At 44.0% G+C, this 12,805-nt stretch overlaps 4 non-coding genes across 4 annotated transcripts; all 4 read right to left on the reverse strand.

Annotated features, from left to right (window-relative positions):
* Positions 1–311: 311 nt before the first annotated feature.
* On the reverse strand, positions 312–384 carry trnam-cau (transfer RNA methionine (anticodon CAU)). The gene has a single exon. It is a non-coding gene; the product is annotated as a tRNA-Met (tRNA).
* A 3,405-nt stretch (positions 385–3,789) lies between these two features.
* trnav-aac (transfer RNA valine (anticodon AAC)) lies at positions 3,790–3,862 on the reverse strand. Its single transcript has one exon. It is a non-coding gene; the product is annotated as a tRNA-Val (tRNA).
* Positions 3,863–7,268: 3,406 nt separating this feature from the next.
* On the reverse strand, positions 7,269–7,341 carry trnav-aac (transfer RNA valine (anticodon AAC)). Its single transcript has one exon. It is a non-coding gene; the product is annotated as a tRNA-Val (tRNA).
* A 3,403-nt stretch (positions 7,342–10,744) lies between these two features.
* On the reverse strand, positions 10,745–10,817 carry trnav-aac (transfer RNA valine (anticodon AAC)). The gene has a single exon. It is a non-coding gene; the product is annotated as a tRNA-Val (tRNA).
* Positions 10,818–12,805: the final 1,988 nt, after the last annotated feature.

A 12,805-nucleotide genomic window follows, 5' to 3' on the forward strand; every position in this document is an offset into this window, starting at 1 on the left:
TGTCTTAACGACTGTGGAGCTGGTGAAAGTGAATTGCTGATGTGCTTTTGCCTCGTCTGAAATGAGACTAAGATTCGCTGTTACTTCGCAAGCTCGTGTTGCAGGTTTCTATTCTAATCTGAGCCAAATAAAGTGTCACTGCTCGGTTTTGAGGAACTTTCTGCAGCATCAGGACTAGAAAGAGGAGCGAGTGCAAGGCATTGTGCACACAATGTGCAAGAGAAAGAGGGCTTTGAGAAATTGTGTTGTGTTCATGGGGAATGTCAATGATTGCATATTTCTTGCGAAGAAGTCTGGGTTGGTTTTGAAAATGTTTCTGCCCAGTTTCGAACTGGGGACTTTTTGCCTATGAGGTAAACGTGATCACCACTACACTACAGAAACTCAACACACTGGTGGCGTTGAGGAAGCTGCAAGTATTGTTAAACAATACAGTCTTAATCGATTTGTGGTGCTTGTTTCATTGAAATGCAATTCCACTGTGACATTACGCAAGGCTGCAGAGGTATTGACCCAGCCATGGACGATCAGCAGTGCACAACACATCGCCAGTCCATTCAGGCCATCGTACCATGGCAGTTTTATGAAAGACTTGCCATTTGGGCCCACTTCCTTAGCTCTGCTTTTGTTTGCCTCTCCTTTCATGCAATTATCCAATTCCCTTTTTTTAAAACTCTCCCTTAAGAAACTAAGTTTGTAAGAGGTGCAGCAGCTGCTGCAGTGTTAATGCACAGTGTGCCATCATTGACAAAGATTCCCTTCCCCAACCACACCAAGACATCCACTTGGGATTCTTGCCAACTTCTGGATTTCATTTCTCATTATTTACTGATTGCACTGACATATATTTGTGTTTTTAAACTCTTTATTTTGATCAAATGAGTCCTTATTTTGCTGAGATGCTACATACAATGTGATTACCCTCGCAGTAGAATGCGTAACAGAGGCAGTTATATAATGGGGGCGAAGCTTCACTGCAGCTATATAATGTCCTGGTTGGACCCCACCTGGAGTCCTCTGCATAGTCTGGGCATGCCAATTTATATAGTATACAAATTGGCCTTGGTATACAGGGCAGTTCAGATCCAGCAGAATGTTTGCAGAGTTCAAATGGTTAGATTAGGAAGCCATGTCCCCTCTTCCACAGAGACAGCTGTTGGTTTCCACCTGGTGCCTCACTTGTTTCTGAATTTCAAGGTGTAGAATGAAATCAAGCAACGTAACCCAAGTTTGCAATGCATTCCACGCAATCATCAAACACATCATTCCTGTCTTCCTCACCTTAGCTGCACAGCCCTCGAAACGTTGCAATCCATGTAACACAGTATTTGTTCCAGGTTTAGGCTTTCAGCCGTATTATAATAATATCTGTGCCCTCATCTTGAAATGAGATTCTCAGCAATATCCAACACAAATTGAATTGCATAGATGACAGGCAAATATAGGAAAACAGGTCAGTATGCAACACAATTCCATGGTGCCCATTTTCAGATGCACAATAGTCATCTTTTCCAGCAAATGAAAGAATTTTTCAGTGAATCATTTGCAAAGTCAGAGTTAATGGCATTTGTGCTTTTCTTTCTTCTTGTTTTGCAACATACTGGCGCCTAAATCCAATTCATGTATATTCATGTTTATTGGGGAGACCAAACGCAGACTGGGTGACCGCTTTGCGGAATACGTCGGCTCAGTCCGCAAGCAGGACCCTGAGCTTCCGGTTGCTTGCCATTTCAAGACTGCCCACTGCTCTCATGCTCACATCTCTATCCTGGGATTGCCTCAGTGTTCCAGTGAACATCAACACAAGCTCGAAAAACAGCATCCCGTTGACCGATTAGTTTAGTTTGGTGATACAGCAGTGAAACAGGCCCTTCGGCCCACCGAGTCTGTGCTGACCATCGACCACCCATTTATACTAATCCGACACGAATTCCATATTCCTACCACATCCCCACTTCCCTATATTTCCCTACCACCTCCCTATACGAGGGGCAATTTATAATGGCCAATTAACCTATCAAGCAGCCAGTCTTTGGCATGTGGGAGGAAACCGGAGCACCCAGAGGAATCCCACGCAGACACAGGGAGAACTTGCAAACACCACGCAGGCAGTGCCCAGAATTGAAAGCGGGTCGCTGGAGCTGTGAGGCTGCGGTGTGAACCACTGCACACGAGAGCGTGCCGGACTGAATATTGAGTTCAATAATTCCAGAGCATGACGGGGCCCCCATTTTACTTTCATTTTTTGTTATTTTTCATTTTTACAGTTTTTACATTTTTTTGTATGTTTATTTTATTTCATCTTAGTTTGTTCAGTTTGCTTACCCACTGTTTTTTTTCCTGTTTGTACTTGCTGCTGTTCGATTTTCAGTCCATTAACAGTCCTCTCTGTACGAATGCTTTGTCTTTCAACACACCATTAACATATTGTTTGCCTTTGCTCCATGACCTTCTGGTCAGCTATTCTGTGGCCTTGTCCAATCTACACCTTCTCCTTTGTTATCTCTTGCTCCACCCCCGCTTTACTTGCTTCTAACCTTTGACATTTCTAATATTTGCCAGTTCTGAAGAAGGGTCACTGAGCCGAAATGTTAACTCTGCTTCTGTCTCCACAGATGCTGCCAGTCGTGCTGAGTATTTCCAGAATTTCTTGTTTTTATTTCAGATTTCCAGCATCCACAGTATTTTGCTTTAATTCATGTATATTCTTCCTCGGTTCAATATGAAGGAGCGCTTTGATATTGAGCGGAGCCGCAGTGCATCTCATTTTCAACGCCACCTTGTTAGTGTTCCTGTTACTTGCCGAATGAAGAACAAAATAAAATAATAATTTGGCAGGTCTGCCTGTTTCCTTAGCTTCAGTTACAGAATCAGCCGTGTCCGTCTTTCAGGGAGGCAAAGTACTCCTAGCGGCTCTGCGTGACGCTGAATAGTTATGTTAATCTGCATCAATAAATCCAGGTATGTCTCTGTTACTGACTGAACAAAACGCTAATAAATCTGTGAGCGACTGTCATAACTTAAATAACTTTTTCCCCTCTGCGTGTCATGAACCTTCACCCCTTGTCATAATTGCGGCTGCATGTTAAGAGCTGGGTTATCAAGGTGCTTAAGACACCAAGAATCTGCTGCAGCAGTGGTTAAATTGAAAAGGATTTTTGCCCCTTTTACCCAAGAAGAAATGTTCAGGAGGAGCAATTTCCCCCAACTTGTTTCCACCGGAGATTCATCATTGCAACTCAAAGAAAGTTTCAGTCACTTGGCTGTTCTGTCAGAGCTGCTCGGAGGTTCAGTGACCCGGATATCATGTGCCTACGTTTTGCTGAGCCGGTGCTTGGTTGATGGGGAGATTTGGCCCGGGTTGTGCTATTTTACCTCCCCGAGATGGCCAGTAACCTGTTGATTGAGGCAGCAGACGCCACTTGCTGCTGACAGCGAGTAATTGGACAGTGCGGGTCAAAATATTGCAGCGTGCCCCTGTCTCAACGACTGTGGAGCTGGTGAAAGTGAATTGCTGATGTGCTTTTGCCTCGTCTGAAATGAGACTAAGATTCGCTGTTACTTAGCAAGCTCGTGTTGCAGGTTTCTATTCTCATCTGAGCCAAATAAAGTGTCACTGCTCGGTTTTGCGGAACTTTCTGCAGCATCAGGACTAGAAAGAGGAGCGAGTGCAAGGCATTGTGCACACAATGTGCAAGAGAAAGAGGGCTTTGAGAAATTGTGTTGTGTTCATGGGGAATGTCAATGATTGCATATTTCTTGCGAAGAAGTTTGGGTTCGTTTTGAAAATGTTTCTGCCCAGTTTCGAACTGGGGACTTTTTGCGTGTTAGGCAAACGTGATCACCACTACACTACAGAAACTCAACACGTTACAACGCTGAGGAAGCTGCAAGTATTGTTAAACTATACAGTCTTAATCGATTTGTGGTGCTTGTTTCATGGAAATGCAATTCCACTGTGACATTACGCAAGGCTGCAGAGGTATTGACCCAGCCATGGACGATCAGCAGTGCACAACACATCGCCAGTCCATTCAGGCCATCGTACCATTGCCAGTTTTTTCAAAGACTTGCCACTTGGGCCCACTTCCTTAGCTCTGCTTTTCTTTGCCTCTCCTTTCATGCAATTATCCAATTCCCTTTTTTTAAAACTCTCCCTTAAGAAACTAAGTTTGTAAGAGGTGCAGCAGCTGCTGCAGTGTTAATGCACAGTGTGCCATCATTGACAAAGATTCCCTTCCCCAACCACACCAAGACATCCACTTGGGATTCTTGCCAACTTCTGGATTTCATTTCTCATTATTTACTGATTGCACTGACACATATTTGTGTTTTTAAACTCTTTAGTTTGATCAAATGAGTCCTTATTTAGCTGAGATGCTACAAACAATGTGATTACCCTCGCAGTAGAATGCGTAACAGAGGCAGTTATATAATGGGGGCGAAGCTTCACTGCAGCTATATAATGTCCTGGTTGGACCCCACCTGGAGTCCTCTGCATAGTCTGGGCATGCCAATTTATATAGTATACAAATTGGCCTTGGTATACAGGGCAGTTCAGATCCAGCAGAATGTTTGCAGAGTTCAAATGGTTAGATTAGGAAGCCATGTCCCCTCTTCCACAGAGACAGCTGTTGGTTTCCACCTGGTGCCTCACTTGTTTCTGAATTTCAAGGTGTAGAATGAAATCAAGCAACGTAACCCAAGTTTGCAATGCATTCCACGCAATCGTCAAACACATCATTCCTGTCTTCCTCACCTTAGCTGCACAACCCTCGAAACGTTGCAATCCATGTAACACAGTATTTGTTCCAGGTTTAGGCTTTCAGTAGGATTATAATAATATCTGTGCCCTCATCTTGAAATGAGATTCTCAGCAATATCCAACACAAATTGAATTGCATAGATGACAGGCAAATATAGGAAAACAGGTCAGTATGCAACACAATTCCATGGTGCCCATTTTCAGATGCACAATAGTCATCTTTTCCAGCAAATGAAAGAATTTTTCAGTGAATCATTTGCAAAGTCAGAGTTAATGGCATTTGTGCTTTTCTTTCTTCTTGTTTTGCAACATACTGGCGCTTAAATCCAATTCATGTATATTCATGTTTATTGGGGAGACCAAACGCAGACTGGGTGACCGCTTTGCGGAATACGTCGGCTCAGTCCGCAAGCAGGACCCTGAGCTTCCGGTTGCTTGCCATTTCAAGACTGCCCACTGCTCTCATGCTCACACCTCTATCCTGGGATTGCCTCAGTGTTCCAGTGAACATCAACACAAGCTCGAAAAACAGCATCCCGTTGACCGATTAGTTTAGTTTGGTGATACAGCAGTGAAACAGGCCCTTCGGCCCACCGAGTCTGTGCTGACCATCGACCACCCATTTATACTAATCCGACACGAATTCCATATTCCTACCACATCCCCACCTTCCCTATATTTCCCTACCACCTCCCTATACGAGGGGCAATTTATAATGGCCAATTAACCTATCAAGCAGCCAGTCTTTGGCATGTGGGAGGAAACCGGAGCACCCAGAGGAATCCCACGCAGACACAGGGAGAACTTGCAAACACCACGCAGGCAGTGCCCAGAATTGAAAGCGGGTCGCTGGAGCTGTGAGGCTGCGGTGTGAACCACTGCACACGAGAGCGTGCCGGGCTGAATATTGAGTTCAATAATTCCAGAGCATGACGGGGCCCCCATTTTACTTTCATTTTTTGTTATTTTTAATTTTTACATTTTTTACATTTTTTTGTATGTTTATTTTATTTCATCTTAGTTTGTTCAGTTTGCTTACCCACTGTTTTTTTTCCTGTTTGTACTTGCTGCTGTTCAATTTTCAGTCCATTAACCGTCCTCCCTGTACTAATGCTTTGTCTTTCAACACACCATTAACATATTGTTTGCCTTTGCTCCATGACCTTCTGGTCAGCTATTCTGTGGCCTTGTCCAATCTACACCTTCTCCTTTGTTATCTCTTGCTCCACCCCCGCTTTACTTGCTTCTAACCTTTGACATTTCTAATATTTGCCAGTTCTGAAGAAGGGTCACTGAGCCGAAATGTTAACTCTGCTTCTGTCTCCACAGATGCTGCCAGTCGTGCTGAGTATTTCCAGAATTTCTTGTTTTTATTTCAGATTTCCAGCATCCACAGTATTTTGCTTTTATTCATGTATATTCTTCTTCGGTTCAATATGAAGAAGCGCTTTGATATTGAGCGGAGCCGCAGTGCATCTCATTTTCAACGCCACCTTGTTAGTGTTCCTGTTACTTGCCGAATGAAGAACAAAATAAAATGATAATTTGGCAGGTCTGCCTGTTTCCTTCGCTTCAGTTACAGAATCAGCTGTGTCCGTCTTTAAGGGAGGCAAAGTACTCCTAGCGGCTCTGCGTGACGCTGAATAGTTATGTTAATCTGCATCAATAAATCCAGGTATGTCTCTGTTACTGACTGAACAAAACGCTAATAAATCTGTGAGCGACTGTCATAACTTAAATAACTTTTTCCCCTCTGCGTGTCATGAACCTTTACCCCTTGTCATAATTGCGGCTGCATGTTAAGAGCTGGGTTATCAAGGTGCTTAAGACACCAAGAATCTGCTGCAGCAGTGGTTAAATTGAAAAGGATTTTTGCCCCTTTTACCCAAGAAGAAATGTTCAGGAGGAGCAATTTCCCCCAACTTGTTTCCACCGGAGATTCATCATTGCAACTAAAAGAAAGTTTCAGTCACTTGGCTGTTCTGTCAGAGCTGCTCGGAGGTTCAGTGACCCGTATATCATGTGCCTACGTTTTGCTGAGCCGGTGCTTGGATGATGGGGAGATTTGGCCCGGGTTGTGCTATTTTACCTCCCCGAGATGGCCAGTAACCTGTTGATTGAGGCAGCAGACGCCACTTGCTGCTGACAGCGAGTAATTGGACAGTGCGGGTCAAAATATTGCAGCGTGCCCCTGTCTTAACGACTGTGGAGCTGGTGAAAGTGAATTGCTGATGTGCTTTTGCCTCGTCTGAAATGAGACTAAGATTCGCTGTTACTTCGCAAGCTCGTGTTGCAGGTTTCTATTCTCATCTGAGCCAAATAAAGTGTCACTGCTCGGTTTTGCGGAACTTTCTGCAGCATCAGGACTAGAAAGAGGAGCGAGTGCAAGGCATTGTGCACACAATGTGCAAGAGAAAGAGGGCTTTGAGAAATTGTGTTGTGTTCATGGGGAATGTCAATGATTGCATATTTCTTGCGAAGAAGTTTGGGTTCGTTTTGAAAATGTTTCTGCCCAGTTTCGAACTGGGGACCTTTTGCGCGTTAGGCAAACGTGATCACCACTACACTACAGAAACTCAACATGTTTCAGCGCTGAGGAAGCTGCAAGTATTGTTAAACTATACAGTCTTAATCGATTTGTGGTGCTTGTTTCATTGAAATGCAATTCCACTGTGACATTTCGCAAGGCTGCAGAGGTATTGACCCAGCCATGGACGATCAGCAGTGCACAACACATCGCCAGTCCATTCAGGCCATCGTACCATTGCCAGTTTTTTCAAAGACTTGCCACTTGGGCCCACTTCCTTCGCTCTGCTTTTCTTTGCCTCTACTTTCATGCAATTATCCAATTCCCTTTTTTTAAAACTCTCCCTTAAGAAACTAAGTTTGTAAGAGGTGCAGCAGCTGCTGCAGTGTTAATGCACAGTGTGCCATCATTGACAAAGATTCCCTTCCCCAACCACACCAAGACATCCACTTGGGATTCTTGCCAACTTCTGGATTTCATTTCTCATTATTTACTGATTGCACTGACACATATTTGTGTTTTTAAACTCTTTATTTTGATCAAATGAGTCCTTATTTTGCTGAGTTGCTACATACAATGTGATTACCCTCGCAGTAGAATGCGTAACAGAGGCAGTTATATAATGGGGGCGAAGCTTCACTGCAGCTATATAATGTCCTGGTTGGACCCCACCTGGAGTCCTCTGCATAGTCTGGGCATGCCAATCTATATAGTATACAAATTGGCCTTGGTATACAGGGCAGTTCAGATCCAGCAGAATGTTTGCAGAGTTCAAATGGTTAGATTAGGAAGCCATGTCCCCTCTTCCACAGAGACAGCTGTTGGTTTCCACCTGGTGCCTCACTTGTTTCTGAATTTCAAGGTGTAGAATGAAATCAAGCAACGTAACCCAAGTTTGCAATGCATTCCACGCAATCATCAAACACATCATTCCTGTCTTCCTCACCTTAGCTGCACAGCCCTCGAAACGTTGCAATCCATGTAACACAGTATTTGTTCCAGGTTTAGGCTTTCAGTAGGATTATAATAATATCTGTGCCCTCATCTTGAAATGAGATTCTCAGCAATATCCAACACAAATTGAATTGCATAGATGACAGGCAAATATAGGAAAACAGGTCAGTATGCAACACAATTCCATGGTGCCCATTTTCAGATGCACAATAGTCATCTTTTCCAGCAAATGAAAGAATTTTTCAGTGAATCATTTGCAAAGTCAGAGTTAATGGCATTTGTGCTTTTCTTTCTTCTTGTTTTGCAACATGCTGGCGCCTAAATCCAATTCATGTATATTCATGTTTATTGGGGAGACCAAACGCAGACTGGGTGACCGCTTTGCGGAATACGTCGGCTCAGTCCGCAAGCAGGACCCTGAGCTTCCGGTTGCTTGCCATTTCAAGACTGCCCACTGCTCTCATGCTCACATCTCTATCCTGGGATTGCCTCAGTGTTCCAGTGAACATCAACACAAGCTCGAAAAACAGCATCCCGTTGACCGATTAGTTTAGTTTGGTGATACAGCAGTGAAACAGGCCCTTCGGCCCACCGAGTCTGTGCTGACCATCGACCACCCATTTATACTAATCCGACACGAATTCCATATTCCTACCACATCCCCACCTTCCCAATATTTCCCTACCACCTCCCTATACGAGGAGCAATTTATAATGGCCAATTAACCTATCAAGCAGCCAGTCTTTGGCATGTGGGAGGAAACCGGAGCACCCAGAGGAATCCCACGCAGACACAGGGAGAACTTGCAAACACCACGCAGGCAGTGCCCAGAATTGAAAGCGGGTCGCTGGAGCTGTGAGGCTGCGGTGTGAACCACTGCACACGAGAGCGTGCCGGGCTGAATATTGAGTTCAATAATTCCAGAGCATGACGGGGCCCCCATTTTACTTTCATTTTTTGTTATTTTTCATTTTTACATTTTTTACATTTTTTTGTATGTTTATTTTATTTCATCTTAGTTTGTTCAGTTTGCTTACCCACTGTTTTTTTTCCTGTTTGTACTTGCTGCTGTTCAATTTTCAGTCCATTAACAGTCCTCTCTGTACTAATGCTTTGTCTTTCAACACACCATTAACATATTGTTTGCCTTTGCTCCATGACCTTCTGGTCAGCTATTCTGTGGCCTTGTCCAATCTACACCTCCTTTGTTATCTCTTGCTCCACCCCCGCTTTACTTGCTTCTAACCTTTGACATTTCTAATATTTACCAGTTCTGAAGAAGGGTCACTGAGCCGAAATGTTAACTCTGCTTCTGTCTCCACAGATGCTGCCAGTCGTGCTGAGTATTTCCAGAATTTCTTGTTTTTATTTCAGATTTCCAGCATCCACAGTATTTTGCTTTAATTCATGTATATTCTTCCTCGGTTCAATATGAAGGAGCGCTTTGATATTGAGCGGAGCCGCAGTGCATCTCATTTTCAACGCCACCTTGTTAGTGTTCCTGTTACTTGCCGAATGAAGAACAAAATAAAATAATAATTTGGCAGGTCTGCCTGTTTCCTTAGCTTCAGTTACAGAATCAGCCGTGTCCGTCTTTAAGGGAGGCAAAGTACTCCTCGCGGCTCTGCGTGACGCTGAATAGTTATGCCAATTTGCATCAATAAATCCAGGTATGTCTCTGTTACTGACTGAACAAAACGCTAATAAATCTGTGAGCAACTGTCATAACTTAAATAACTTTTTCCCCTCTGCGTGTCATGAACCTTCACCCCTTGTCATAATTGCGGCTGCATGTTAAGAGCTGGGTTATCAAGGTGCTTAAGACACCAAGAATCTGCTGCAGCAGTGGTTAAATTGAAAAGGATTTTTGCCCCTGTTACCCAAGAAGAAATGTTCAGGAGGAGCAATTTCCCCCAACTTGTTTCCACCGGAGATTCATCATTGCAACTCAAAGAAAGTTTCAGTCACTTGGGTGTTCTGTAAGAGCTGCTCGGAGGTTCAGTGACCCGGATATCATGTGCCTACGTTTTGCTGAGCCGGTGCTTGGTTGATGGGGAGATTTGGCCCGGGTTGTGCTATTTTACCTCCCCGAGATGGCCAGTAACCTGTTGATTGAGGCAGCAGACGCCACTTGCTGCTGACAGCGAGTAATTGGACAGTGCGGGTCAAAATATTGCAGCGTGCCCCTGTCTCAACGACTGTGGAGCTGGTGAAAGTGAATTGCTGATGTGCTTTTGCCTCGTCTGAAATGAGACTAAGATTCGCTGTTACTTAGCAAGCTCGTGTTGCAGGTTTCTATTCTCATCTGAGCCAAATAAAGTGTCACTGCTCGGTTTTGCGGAACTTTCTGCAGCATCAGGACTAGAAAGAGGAGCGAGTGCAAGGCATTGTGCACACAATGTGCAAGAGAAAGAGGGCTTTGAGAAATTGTGTTGTGTTCATGGGGAATGTCAATGATTGCATATTTCTTGCGAAGAAGTTTGGGTTCGTTTTGAAAATGTTTCTGCCCAGTTTCGAACTGGGGACCTTTTGCGTGTTAGGCAAACGTGATCACCACTACACTACAGAAACTCAACACATTTCAGCGCTGAGGAAGCTGCAAGTATTGTTAAACTATACAGTCTTAATCGATTTGTGGTGCTTGTTTCATTGAAATGCAATTCCACTGTGACATTTCGCAAGGCTGCAGAGGTATTGACCCAGCCATGGACGATCAGCAGTGCACAACACATCGCCAGTCCATTCAGGCCATCGTACCATTGCCAGTTTCTTCAAAGACTTGCCATTTGGGCCCACTTCCTTCGCTCTGCTTTTGTTTGCCTCTCCTTTCATGCAATTATCCAATTCCCTTTTTTTAAAACTCTCCCTTAAGAAACTAAGTTTGTAAGAGGTGCAGCAGCTGCTGCAGTGTTAATGCACAGTGTGCCATCATTGACAAAGATTCCCTTCCCCAACCACACCAAGACATCCACTTGGGATTCTTGCCAACTTCTGGATTTCATTTCTCATTATTTACTGATTGCACTGACACATATTTGTGTTTTTAAACTCTTTATTTTGATCAAATGAGTCCTTATTTTGCTGAGTTGCTACATACAATGTGATTACCCTCGCAGTAGAATGCGTAACAGAGGCAGTTATATAATGGGGGCGAAGCTTCACTGCAGCTATATAATGTCCTGGTTGGACCCCACCTGGAGTCCTCTGCATAGTCTGGGCATGCCAATTTATATAGTATACAAATTGGCCTTGGTATACAGGGCAGTTCAGATCCAGCAGAATGTTTGCAGAGTTCAAATGGTTAGATTAGGAAGCCATGTCCCCTCTTCCACAGAGACAGCTGTTGGTTTCCACCTGGTGCCTCACTTGTTTCTGAATTTCAAGGTGTAGAATGAAATCAAGCAACGTAACCCAAGTTTGCAATGCATTCCACGCAATCGTCAAACACATCATTCCTGTCTTCCTCACCTTAGCTGCACAACCCTCGAAACGTTGCAATCCATGTAACACAGTATTTGTTCCAGGTTTAGGCTTTCAGTAGGATTATAATAATATCTGTGCCCTCATCTTGAAATGAGATTCTCAGCAATATCCAACACAAATTGAATTGCATAGATGACAGGCAAATATAGGAAAACAGGTCAGTATGCAACACAATTCCATGGTGCCCATTTTCAGATGCACAATAGTCATCTTTTCCAGCAAATGAAAGAATTTTTCAGTGAATCATTTGCAAAGTCAGAGTTAATGGCATTTGTGCTTTTCTTTCTTCTTGTTTTGCAACATACTGGCGCCTAAATCCAATTCATGTATATTCATGTTTATTGGGGAGACCAAACGCAGACTGGGTGACCGCTTTGCGGAATACGTCGGCTCAGTCCGCAAGCAGGACCCTGAGCTTCCGGTTGCTTGCCATTTCAAGACTGCCCACTGCTCTCATGCTCACATCTCTATCCTGGGATTGCCTCAGTGTTCCAGTGAACATCAACACAAGCTCGAAAAACAGCATCCCGTTGACCGATTAGTTTAGTTTGGTGATACAGCAGTGAAACAGGCCCTTCGGCCCACCGAGTCTGTGCTGACCATCGACCACCCATTTATACTAATCCGACACGAATTCCATATTCCTACCACATCCCCACCTTCCCTATATTTCCCTACCACCTCCCTATACGAGGGGCAATTTATAATGGCCAATTAACCTATCAAGCAGCCAGTCTTTGGCATGTGGGAGGAAACCGGAGCACCCAGAGGAATCCCACGCAGACACAGGGAGAACTTGCAAACACCACGCAGGCAGTGCCCAGAATTGAAAGCGGGTCGCTGGAGCTGTGAGGCTGCGGTGTGAACCACTGCACACGAGAGCGTGCCGGGCTGAATATTGAGTTCAATAATTCCAGAGCATGACGGGGCCCCCATTTTACTTTCATTTTTTGTTATTTTTCATTTTTACATTTTTTACATTTTTTTGTATGTTTATTTTATTTCATCTTAGTTTGTTCAGTTTGCTTACCCACTGTTTTTTTTCCTGTTTGTACTTGCTGCTGTTCAATTTTCAG

The sequence above is a fragment of the Heterodontus francisci genome, chromosome 22 (assembly GCF_036365525.1).
Source record: "Heterodontus francisci isolate sHetFra1 chromosome 22, sHetFra1.hap1, whole genome shotgun sequence".
In the NCBI taxonomy this organism is placed as follows: Eukaryota; Metazoa; Chordata; class Chondrichthyes; order Heterodontiformes; family Heterodontidae; genus Heterodontus; species Heterodontus francisci.